At 50.6% G+C, this 12,313-nt stretch overlaps 1 protein-coding gene across 1 annotated transcript in view; it reads right to left on the bottom strand.

Moving 5' to 3' along the window:
* Positions 1-12,313, bottom strand: part of LOC105493375 (two pore segment channel 1) — a 74,980-nt gene that overhangs the window by 48,297 nt on the left and 14,370 nt on the right. The gene's annotated exons all lie outside the window — the stretch shown is intronic.

A 12,313-nucleotide genomic window follows, 5' to 3' on the forward strand; every position in this document is an offset into this window, starting at 1 on the left:
ATTATAGAAAGGGTGCAAATGGAAGGCAAGGAGCCACAGTTCCATTCTGTTCCTTTTGTACGTGGCCTTTATGCAGCAGTGCAGCTGTGCCAGCCAAGTCCAGGGCATGGCAGGGGCTGGGTGGAGCTGGGCCACCTTGTGGGGTGCTAATCCCCTGCCCTGTCTGCTGTCTAACCCTCTTCCCCACTTATGAGGTTACAGAAGTAGCCAGAGAGGCAGTGGAAATGCTCCCACCCCGAGTGCTGCATTGTTCCCGCAGAAGGTATGCTCCAAGGCTTGGCAGCTTCCTGAGGAGGACATTTCAGGCCCAGGAAAGAGGGAAGGCAGGGGGCAGAAGGGGCAGATCAAAGGGGACAGGGCTGATAGCCAAGTCCTGGTGAGTCAGGGTGTGAGCCGGTGAGTGCAGATGGAGTGGTGTCTGGGAGAATGAGCCCCTGCTTGCTGGGGAACCAATCCCAGCAGGCCCAGCTTCCTCGAACTGAATACCCTCCGTGTGGGAAGTAAGAGGGCGTGCAGGGGCCCCAAGCTGCCCTGAGAGGTCAGCACTATATGTGAAGCTAGAGGACAGTCTGCCCCACTGAAGCCCATTGTACCCACTGGGTTGGCTGCAGGACCTCTACCTGGGCAGCCTTGAATGCCAACAGTTGTTCGCACCCACCTGCTCTAGTGGCCTGGTGCCTTGCTCTGACCTCCTACTGCCCACAGACCCTGGGCAGAACCTCCTGGTCAATGATTGGCACTCGCATCTTCGGAGTACCAGGCACAGAAAACACAGGAAGCGTCCTAGCCAACAAAGTGACCAGGCAGGCTCACCCCGCATCACCCCAGTCCAGCCCCTTCCTCTGTGTGCCGGGGCTGGCCCTCTCCAACCGGTGCTCATTACAGACCACGGAAGAAGCAACACCTGTGGCCTCTGACCTTGGCACTGTTCTTGCCCAGAGCAGAATGGGTTCTTCCAGGCCAGCCGGAAAGGCAGGGATCGGGGCACGCCGCAGGGGCCCAGCTCGAGGAGACAGGATGACCTCACCGTGGAGCTGTCAGGGAGCTGGCCTCCACTGCCTCCTCCAGAAGGCCAGCAGCTAGCCCTTGCCTCTGCATGTTCACCTTTCCTGGAAGGCAACCGGGCCAGATATGGGAGGGAGGGAGGGAGGGAGATGAGCAGCAGCATGGGCAGGTGGGCAGGATTTGCAGTCTCCCTGCCTCCTGCAGCCAGCAAGCTCCACACGCAGGTTTCAGAAAGGACCAGAGGAAGCTGACCAGGAACACTCTTGGCAACCAGGAAGATTGTATTCTGCATCTCTGTTCTGAGCCTCTGGGGAAAGTTCCACGAAGGGAAACATTTTGTCCTGCCCTTCTGGTGCCCTGGGCAGACAGCTCTCTTGGGAAAACCAGACCAAGAGGACAGGCACAGCCTTTCAGGCCCGCAGACTTTGGCCACTAAAGATTTCTGTGGCACCAGCCCCTTAACTTCCCTCCCTGAATCCTGGCAATCAGCCCGGAGGAGAGAACATAAAACCACTCAGAGGAGGGGAAGGAGTGGAAAGAAACAGCTGAACTGACAGGCAGGAGAATACAAAACAACAACCCAAACCCTGACTCAAAGCAGCAGAGACATCCCGGTGCACAGGACAGGCGGACAAACCAGAATGACCTGTTTGCATACATGGTAACACTCCCCCATGCTGATGTCACAGGGCCCAGACGCACCCATGAAACAGCTGGCTGATTTGCACGCCACATTGGAAATGACCCTGCGGGGGAATCCAAGGTTTCCATTTGCTGGAGCACAGCATGCAGCAGCTTCCTGGTGGTGCCGGATAAATAGAAACAGTTTCCATATGCCGGCCATAAAGATGCACTGGGGAGGAGCAGGAAAGAGTGGGCAGGAGGGGAAGGCTTCCACGACCCACCTCCCACCCAGCAAGCGCAGGGGGCAGCCTGGGCTGCGTAAACCACTGGGGCCTTTCTTTGGTGCCTGGGCCAGAGATTGCTTTGGATAAAGGGCCCCTCCTGGGAGGAAGCTCTGATCAGAAAAAGCAGAGAATGACTGTTCTCGGGAAGGGTGATACTGAGGGGCCTACCCCGTTTCTAACCTCTCTCCTTTTCAGTCTCATTTTCTTTCTTTTTTTGGAGACAGGGTCTCACTCTGTTGCCCTGGTTGGAGTGCAGTGGTGCAATCATGGCTCACTGTAGCCTTTACCTCCTGGGTTCAAGCAATCCTCCCACCTCAGCCTCCCAAGTAGCTGGGACTACAGGCATGCATCACCATGCCCAGCTAATTTTTTGTATTTTTTTGTAAAGACAGGGTTTCATCACCATGTTCCCCAGCCTGGTCTTGAACTCCTGGGCTCAATTCATCCACCCAGCTCAGCCTCCCAGAGTGCTGGGAATACAGGCATGAGCCACCGTGCCCTGCCTCATTCTCATTTTCTTAAACACACACAACCTCACGCATTCTCGAATGCACACATACACACACCCTCACACACCGTCTACGAGACAAAACGGAACCCTGGACACCCAAGTTCACTCCAGCTATGCCGCCTCCCCTCCCCCCAGTTCATGATCTTAATCCCCAGAGCCTCAGTTTCTTCATCCAGAAACTGGGACCGGTGCCAACCGTGCTCTAGGCATTGCAGAAACAAACGCGAATACCCACAAAGCACTCGGAGCCCTCCGGAAACCAGTGCCTACCAGAATGACAACGAGCAACTACCCCGCCGCTTGCCAGTTGTCACTGAGAGCCCCACTCCATGGGAAAGAGCTCAAAGAGAAGAGGAAAATAAACCAGAGTGACACTGATGAGTTTTCCAGGCACAGCGTCGCCACCGTGCTTCTGTGCCGGCTGGCTCTTCAAAGGCCCCCAGATAAAAATCTAGCATGAGATGCTATGCCGAAAGAAAGCAAAATGCACATCCCCCTGCTCAGGCCTTCTCTCTCTGATAATTGGTTGCAAGACGGTGTAGAAGGTGGACCCGCATTATCGACACGTTAGTAAAAGCTCCAAACCCAAGCAGAGTCCTGGGCAAATACACTGACCTCCAGAAAGGCAAGAACTGGCATGGAGCCCTCCCAGTTGAATTGCTGGCCTCCAGCCCAAAATCTGTCCTGCCAAAGGCTTAAGTCAAAGGAGAAAAGGAAAAAAGAAAGGCTCAACGGGGCAGTACCATGGGTCAAGCCCTGTTCTAGAGGGAGGGACTCAGGTGTGAAAGTCTCTGTTTCCAGCCACCTGACAGGGACCTAAGTGGCCAAGTCCAGAGGGAATCGCTGTCATCCATGAGGTCAGGCCCAGGGAGCCTGGAACTGGCAGGGGATGGGGCAAGGAAGCAGAGAGCAATTCTATAAACGGAGTGCGAAAGACGTGGAAAGGCAGGAGGGGTGCAGATCAGAAACAGGCTCTTGGGAGGTGGGGGACAGGGAAGAATGTAGGCAGGGAGAGGGGCTGGGAAATGAGCACATCAAAACCACTGGGGGCAGTGACTGCAGCCTGAGATGCCCACTTCCTAACTGTCCACAGCAGACATCCTAAGGTTGCAAACATTGCCTCGAGAACACCTTTCTAATCTTTTTTTTTTTTTTTCAGATGGAGTCTTACTCTTGTTGCTCAGGCTGGAGTGCAGTGGCACAATCTCGGCTCACTGCAACCTCCGCCTCTCAAACTCAAGTGATTCTCCTGCCTCAGCCTCCCGAGTAGCTGGGATTACAGGCGCCCGCCACCACACCCAGCTAATTTTTTGTATTTTTAGTAGAGACATGGTTTCACAAAATTGGCCAGGCTGGTCTTGAAATCCTGATGTCATGTGATCCGCCCACCTCGGCCTCCCGAAGTGCTGGGATTATAGGGATGAGCCACTCTTTCCCATGGAGTGGGGTTACAGGCATGAGTCTGTGCCCGGCCTCTAGTCTTAATAAATCACATGGTAATTTTGCGGAGAAAAAGGGAGGATGTAGTAGTTTTTTTTTTTTTTTTGAGACACAGTCCTGCTCTGTCGCCCAGGCTAGAGTGCAATGGCACGATCTCAGCTCACTGCAACCTCCATCTCCCGGGTTCAAGTGATTCTTGTGCCTCAGTCTCCCGAGTAGCTGGGACTACAGGTGCCTACCATCATGCCCAGCTAATTTTTGTATTTTTAGTAGAGATGGGGTTTCACCATGTTGGCCAGACTGGTCTTGAACTCCTCATATCAAGTGATCCACCCACCTCAGCCTCCCAAAATGCTGGGATTACAGGTGTGAGGCACTGCGCCCAGCCAGATGTAGTTTTAAAAGGCTGACCGCCTATATACAAACACATGTGGTTTAATTTGAGGAGACATTTATTCAGCACTTACTGTATACCAGGCATTGTGCTAGGTGCTGGATTAGAAAAGGTGAAACCATGGCCCTCACCCTCATGGAACTCTCTATCAGTGGGTGACGAAGGATCGTGACTCTGGTGCACTGAGATCTAAAACAGGCTGGGATGACAAGGGCCCTCCATGGGGGCTGGTGGCCAGTGGCAGGGAGGAACTCAGGGCATGCCAGAGCTGGCATTTCAAGGCTGAGGGATGAGTAGGTATTCACAGGGTGGACAAGGATGGGGTGAGTGGCACATTCCAGAAACAAGGATGGTCATTCAGACAGCACAGAGACTTGAACAGCAGGGCATGTCTGGGAAACTGCAGAGGGTTCCGTAATTCTGAAGCTTAAAATGCCAGAGACCAGTGACCAGGATGATGCAGTGGACAATGGTAACAGCTGCGGCTCGCACTCAGTACTTACCACACACCAGACACAGTAAGGGCTTTATGTTAATTAATTATTCTAAGCGTACAAAGGCCCTACAAACAAGACTTGATTATTATCCCCAGTTTACAGAGGGGGAAACTAAGGCCCAGAGAAGCTGAGTGACTTGCCCAAGATCACAGAGGGAGGAAACGATGAGCAGCCAAGCCCTTGCCTTTCCCTCCACTATTTCTACAAGGCTGGGGGTGTAGGCCAGGTGGAAAGCCATGCTGAGGGCCTGGACTTGAGCCACTGGGGACTAACAGTGTGGAGCAACCTGACCAGGTGTGCTACTTGGAAAGACACAACCAAGGAGGTCAGTCCTGGCTAACTCCCTAACCCATCTGCAAACATTCTGCACAGGCAAAACCGCAAGTTCCTTTTCCCAGCGGAGCCACGGCCAGCTAGTGTTCGTGAGGCAGATTAAATTGCCAGGGGCCGCCACGGTCACTTTTATTGTGTAATCCTCCTTCCTGAGATGGAGAACTATGTCTTGTCCTTACGGCATGCCCCATGGTTTGCCAGATGTCCATGGGTAATTTCTTGGTGAGGCAGGACATGACTTCTTCTTTAGTCCATGAATTTCAAGACCCAACTTGGAATTGTACTTGCTGCTCCCATGCCACTGGGTTTATTATGAAACAAAGGGCCTTCCCTGCCACTGCTCACTTACTCACTAAGTATTTATTGAGTACCCGTCATGTGTAAAGTGTTTCAGATGCTTTAAAAAACATTTGCAAAGGCCCTACGCTTCCTGCTGTCACACACACACACACACACACACACACACACACACACACACGCAGAGGCATGCAAACGCCACTGTTTACCCAGTGAAGAGTACAGCACCTGTGCGAACATCTGTTCCATATTCACTTGGAAGCATCTGAAATGCTAATTGTGAAACACCCAGGGACAGGGAAGGGAGCTGGAGAAGAGTAAATGGAGATTAAAGGCATTTTTCACTGTGCACTGGTGCTCTCTGGTTCCCCTGCAAGAGGTCAGCAGAAAGCCCATGCTCAGAAGAACAAGTCTGGCTTGAGACTCAAGCTGCATGAAGGTCACTGATGTGTCAGCTGATGGCATCCACTCAGCACAGATCAAAGGTCCGCTCTAGCCCTTAACCAGGAACACCTGCAGGCTGGCTGGCCCCAGCTTCCATGAACACTGGCCACGCCCCAGCACCTGGATCTGCTGCTGCTGCAGGCAGCTTTGTTCAGAAGAAGAGCAACAAGGGGTGAGACGACCGTGAGGCACGGGCATCTTGGGGAAGTGACAGCTGGGGGATGGCTACATCCCACAGAGAGCTTGATGGCCTAGGCCTGCCACTTCTCCAGGGCCCCAAATTCCTATGCAGTCAGTGGCCAGGCACTGCTTTTAGCCTTCCCTTCCTTTTGCTTCAGTTTACCTTTCTGTCGGTGGGGAAGACAGCCCCAAAGAAGCATTGTGAATAAAGGAAAATACAATGGAAATCAAGAAGCCACCCTAAAGAATGAGCAGGAGTGGCCGGGGCAGTGGCTCACGCCTGTAATCCCAGCACTTTGGGAGGCTGAGGTGGGCGGATCACCTGAGGTCAGAAGTTCAAGACCAGCCTGGCCAACATGGTGAAACCCCATCTCTACAAAAATTAGCCGGGCATGATGGCAGATGCCTGTAATCCCAGCTACTCGGGAGGCTGAGGCAGTAGAATTGCTTGAACCTGGGAAGCCGAGGTTGCAGTGAGCCAAAATTGTGCCTCTGTACTCCAGCCTGGGCGAGAGTGAGATTCTGTCTCCAAAAAAAAAAGAAAAAAAAGAATGAGCAGGAGATAGAGCTGCTTGATTTTTAATTAATTCTCCTTGCAACACAACAGGAATGGTAGTCAAGGAAGTTAACTACCATCCCTCAACTGCTACAATACTTAAGAATATGCAAACTACCAACTCACACCCCTTAAGAGGAACCACAAGAACGTGAGAACGGAGGAAAGGTTCACATCCTCAGTGCAGAAAGTCCTTCAATAGTCTCATGGGCTGAGACTCTGACTATAGACATTCATATACTGATTTGACAGATGAAGAAATTGCAACTTAGGAAAAAACAAGCTTAGCTCCTCATTCAAGGATGTTCAGCTATCAAGAGATGATGCCAAAAATTCAACCCCATCCTTTGCAGTTGACTGAGTGACACTCAGAAAATGTTGAACTGTTGTAGACACCAGCAGGTACCATCACTCCTCAGCAGACACACATTCATCACAGTCTAAGAATCTCCCGAGCCACTTCCATTCCCAGACTTCCGTGTCTCCATACACTCTGGACAGTGTCTGGTCTCCAAGAGGAAATAGAGAAAAACAACATGCAACAAAATCAAATGGGCCAACTAGGCTGGAGGCTGAGTCGACTTTAGCACTCATAAAATCTGTGCCCTGTTGAAGCTAGCAGACTGGCTCCAGGCTGTGCAGTAAAAACTGCAATTCCAACCAACCAGGCAGGCCAGCCAAGTGTGAACAGCCGAGCCCGCAAGAAGACAGGCCCCTTGAGAGTCACAGAGAGAAGACATCACGCTTGTCGACGACCACCCACAAGTGAAAGGCAGCGCAGCCGGCAGCTTGGAGCAGCTCCAAGCCATTAGCCAGCACTGAGCACAGGTTGCTCTGCCCAAGCTGGTTTTCAGCAAGTGCTGAAAGAATTAGGAAAAAAATAATAAAATCCCAATCTAACAAAAAGAGAGATAAAAAAGAGAGACGGGCAGTCTACAAATGGTAGGGAGGCGACAGGGAAGCTCAGATGGAAGGAAGGTGGGGATTGAGCACCCGGGGCTAATATGGCTATTACAGGACATGTGTGGGCTCCTGGGGAGTTCAAAGCTGGAAGCAGAGACCTAAACATCCAAAAAGTAGGCTGTTCCTAGGGGCGGCAATGCCATGCCCTGCTGGGCTACTTCTGATCTGATCACATGTGAATGAATCTCCTTGTCACCCCGCAATGGCTCCAGGGGCTGGTTTAGCTGTGACAGTCACCTGGGACCCTGGATGTTTTTGGAAACCAGTGACTCACTCCCAGATATGCAACTTCTATTATGTCTATTATTGTGCCCAGAGTATGTGTAGAAGAGACATGGTCCCTGCCTTTGCAAAACTTGTATTACCAGAAAGAGGCACAGCTGTGTAAAACATCAGCACCTAAAACAACAGCCATTAACACCCAGGCATTACACCAGGTTAGGCCTCTACCTTCCTGCCCTGCCCTGCCTAGTCATCTCAAACAGGCATCAGCGAGACACAAGAAAGAAACTCATAAACCAGGTAAGTGATAACTGGGGGGACCAGGATTCCCAAAACCCTGCTTGATGCTGGATAAACAGACTGGCTATGATTCACACTATGAAAGGATTATTTGCCAAACCTAGCCCTCCCATCTATATTTTATTTTGAAATATATATGTATATATGTATTTCTAGAGATAGAGTCTTACTCTGTTGCCCAGGCTGGGGTGCAGTAGTGTGATCATGGCTCACTGCAGCCTCAGACTCCTGGGCTCAAGCAATCCTCATGCCTCAGCCTCTCAAGTAGCTGAGACTACAGGTGTGCACCACCACACCTGGCTAATTTTTTTAACTTCTTTGTAGAGATGGGGTCTCACTATGTTGTCCAAGCTGGTCTCAGATTCCTGGCCTCAAGAGATCCTCTTGCCTTGGTCTCCCAAAGTGCTAGGATTACAGGGTGAACCACTCGCCTGGCTCCCACTCATATTTTAAATTACCTAATTCATCAAAACTCCATTTTCTCACAATCTATCATGGCACAAAGCAAACTCTGATTCAATCATCAAATCAACTACATCCCAGTGTTGGGGAGCGAGTGGGTCTCTGTGCGGTGAAGAGCAGAGAATGAGGTGTAAATAGCATACATGGAGAAGGAGAGGCTGTGGAAATACAACCACTATTCTCAAGGGTTAGGGAAGGCTCTAAAGGCCTTCAGCTAAAGAAAACAGGAAGGGCCAGGCGTGGTGGCGCTCGCCTGTAATCTCAGCACTTTGGGAGGCTGAGGCAGGTGGATAGCAAGAGATAGCACGAATGGCTCTGGGGAAGACTTGGTCATTTAAGGTAGCAAAAAAGGACACTCTAATATACAGCTACTAGATTGCCGCCAGGCAGGGGCCACACCCACGTGGCACTCACAGGACATATCTGCAAGTCTAGATATCTGCAAGTCTTCCAAATGCCACTGAAGTAGGAAGCCACCAAAACTAGGAGGTTCCCCGAACCCCTAAATCATGTTTTTTAAGGGAAAAAAAGTGGCACTGCTGCTGGAGTAATATGATGCTCTCTGCTTGCTTCTACAGCTAAAATATGTGGGCAAAGAGATCAGAATATTTTTAATAATTTGTCATCCAAATACCCAAGCTGTATTCCAAGATGCCAATTCCTCAATACCAGAAGTGTGGCTATGAGGATAGGTTTCTCCACTAAGTGGGAAAGGCAGAACACCGGGCTTTATCGTGAAGGAGGATGATAAAATAAGAGGTAGGCTGCCTGTCTGAACAGACTAAGAACTTCCTGATCAACCTGAGATGGGTTGTTCAGGAGAATGTGTCAGTGCACTGGAACAAAGCAGGAACTTATCTGCCGGAAACAGCCACACCTTTTTTATTCAGGAGAGTGGCCCTGGAACTTCAATGTACTTTCTGATCCTAAGAGCTGGGTGTGGTGGGATTAGGAAGGGCAAAGTGGGAGACGTGTGACAGGGCTGGGCACAGTCAAACATCTTCCTCCCATCGGCCCTGCTTTTCTTTCACTAGTTGCTTCCTCCGTGCCCAATACTGCTGGGATGTTTCTCATCAAAGAGCACCCTCCTGGGCCGGGCGCCAGGCCAGGTGAGCCGTCCAGATGCTTCCTGAGCGCATTTTAAGAAGTAAGGACTGGCCAGGCATGGTGGCTCACACCTATAATCCCAGCACCTTGGGAGGCCGAGGCGGGCAGATCACTTGAGGTCAGGAGTTTGAGACCAGCCTGGCCAATGTGGTGAAACCCTGTCTCTACTAAAAAATACAAAAAAATTAACAGGGTGTAGTGGTGCACACCTGTAATCCCAGCTACTGGGGAGGTTGGGGCACTAGAATTGCTTCAACCCGGGAGGCGGAGGTTGCCGTGAGCCGAGACTGTGCCACTGCACTGCAGCCTGGGCGACAAAGCAAGACTCTGACTCAAGAAAAAACAAAAAAAGAAGTAGGAACTGAGCTGAGCTTCCAGGACCTGGGGAAGTTCAGTGACTGGTCAGGGAGACAGACACAGAGAGAAAAATGCCAAATCTGGCTCCTACTACTGCAGAACAGCCTGGCAGTTTCCTCTCCATCCACCTCTCAATCTCCAGGGAGAAAAGTAACCCCTATTCAGGGCTGACCCACCCCAGGGTTGCTAAGCTCAGGGTGTATCAAAGCGGCTAGAGACAGCATTCTGAGGGGGCAAGATGTCAGTAGGATGATGCTCTGTGATCAGGTACTTTCTGGCCCAAACACATTTAGCAGCTCCCATGCCCAACTCAACCAGGTCCAAACTTCTGCCATCGGCATTTTAGGCACTCCATAAAACGGATATGCCTGCTCTGACCCCTGACCCTAATTATAATGGCTGACATCCACCCAATGCTTATTCTGGTATAAGCCAGGCACTGTGCTAGTTGTGTGAGGCATGCTATCTTGTATAAACCTTAGAGCAGTCTTAAAAGGTAACACTAATATTAGTGTCATTTTACAGATGAGGAAATCGAAGCTTAGAGAGGTTACATCATCTGCCCAAAGTCCCAGCAGGAGAAGGCAGGACTGGACTCAAACTCAGTGGGTCTGACCCCAGAGTTCATGTAAAAACACCCCAAATCCAATCTGCCCCCAGCATGCTAATCTCTGGCCCTGTCCAGGGTGAGAGTCTCAGAAGAGTTCCTACTTTTTTTTTTTTTTTTTTTTGGTGAGACAAGGTCTTGCTCTGTCACCAGGCAGGCTGGAGTGCAGTGGCAATCTTGACTCACTGCAACTCCCTCCTTACTTCAGCCTATGCCATTTCCCCTCCCTGGGATGTTCAGTCCCTCTCCCCAGCACCCCAAACTCCCACCTCTTCCTAAGTCACACCTGTCCATAGTTGATCTTCTGCTACTCCCCTGGCTGAGCTGCGTGGTCTCCAGCCAAAGGGCTGTACCGTCAGAAGTCAACCAGGGGCTACAAACTCAAATGCCTACAGGCACCAGGCAGGTAACAAACATGGGGGCTTGGGCATGCAGACTCAGATGTCAAGCTGTATCTGCATAGCAACTATTTGGTTACGCTGCCTCTTAAAACACTGTTCAGGCAAAAACACAACGGGTACCCCGTGTCCCTGGGCCATCTCCACACTGCCTGGTCTTGCCATCATTGCCAACTGCTCTTGGCAGGGCAGTATGAATGAATTTTCAGACACTCTCTTGAAAAACAATGGTCATTCCCCTGCTTAAAGTGCCCTGGGGCTTTTCCTCCACCCCAGGATGAAGGTCCAGCTCCTCTCCAGTATGGCTCTAGGAGTGCAGGCAAGAAGACCCTCAAGATTTGGATCCAACCTTTCTCCCCAACCCTCTGACTCAGGTGCCACCCACTCCAGCACATGTACACCTTTCCTCCCCTGTTCCTTTCTTCTGGGAGAGTCTTTCACTTCCTGTTTATCTCCTTAGACCCTCAGCACACTCAAGCTTAATCCAATCTCTAAAGCCAATCTGGATGCTACCCCAACCCCTCACCAAGCAGACCCACGCCATCTCCTCCTGCCCCCATCTTTCACCTTCTTGGGAAGCCATGCCCACCTCCCCTAAACCCTTCTAGAGTTATACACCACAAAAGCAGCATGTTCTATACTCATCTCACTGCCAACCAGACCAAGCTGTAACTACATTTGACGCACTTCTTCTAACTTTCAGGGCAGCTGTTCTAAGTCCTAAATGTGCAGCCATTTTAATAACTCGACTTAGTTTTTCAGTTGACAAGGAAGTGACAATTTAGAGAAAAAAGAAGATTAGCTATTAAACCACTGTTTTTTTCCTTTTTTTTTTTAAACCATTACTTTTTAAAAAAACTTTTAATGCTCACGTGAATCTTTATTACACATCTCAAAGTCAAACCTAACAACCACCAAAAAAGGTGATAGCCGGCTGGGTGCGGTGGCTCACACCTGTAATCCCAGCACTTTGGGAGGCCGAGGCGGGTGGATCACAAAGTCAGGAGATCGAGACCATCCTGGCTAACACAGTGAAACCCCATCTCTACTAAAAATACAAAAAAATTAGCAGGGCATGGTAATTTTTTACCACAGGCAGGCGCCTGTAGTCCCAGCTACTCGGGAGGCTGAAGCAGGAGAATGGCGTGAACCCGGGAGATGGAGCTTGCAGTGAGCCAAGATTGCACTGCTGCACTCCAGCCTGGGTGACAGAGAGAGACTCTGTCTCAAAAAAAAAAAAAAAAAGGTTACAGCCTGAATCAAATCACTTTTAAAAAAAGGTAGGGGTCCAAAATGGCGTAGGATGAAGATAAGAAGGAAGAATGTAGAATG

The sequence above is a fragment of the Macaca nemestrina genome, chromosome 10 (genome assembly GCF_043159975.1).
Source record: "Macaca nemestrina isolate mMacNem1 chromosome 10, mMacNem.hap1, whole genome shotgun sequence".
NCBI lineage: Eukaryota > Metazoa > Chordata > Mammalia > Primates > Cercopithecidae > Macaca > Macaca nemestrina.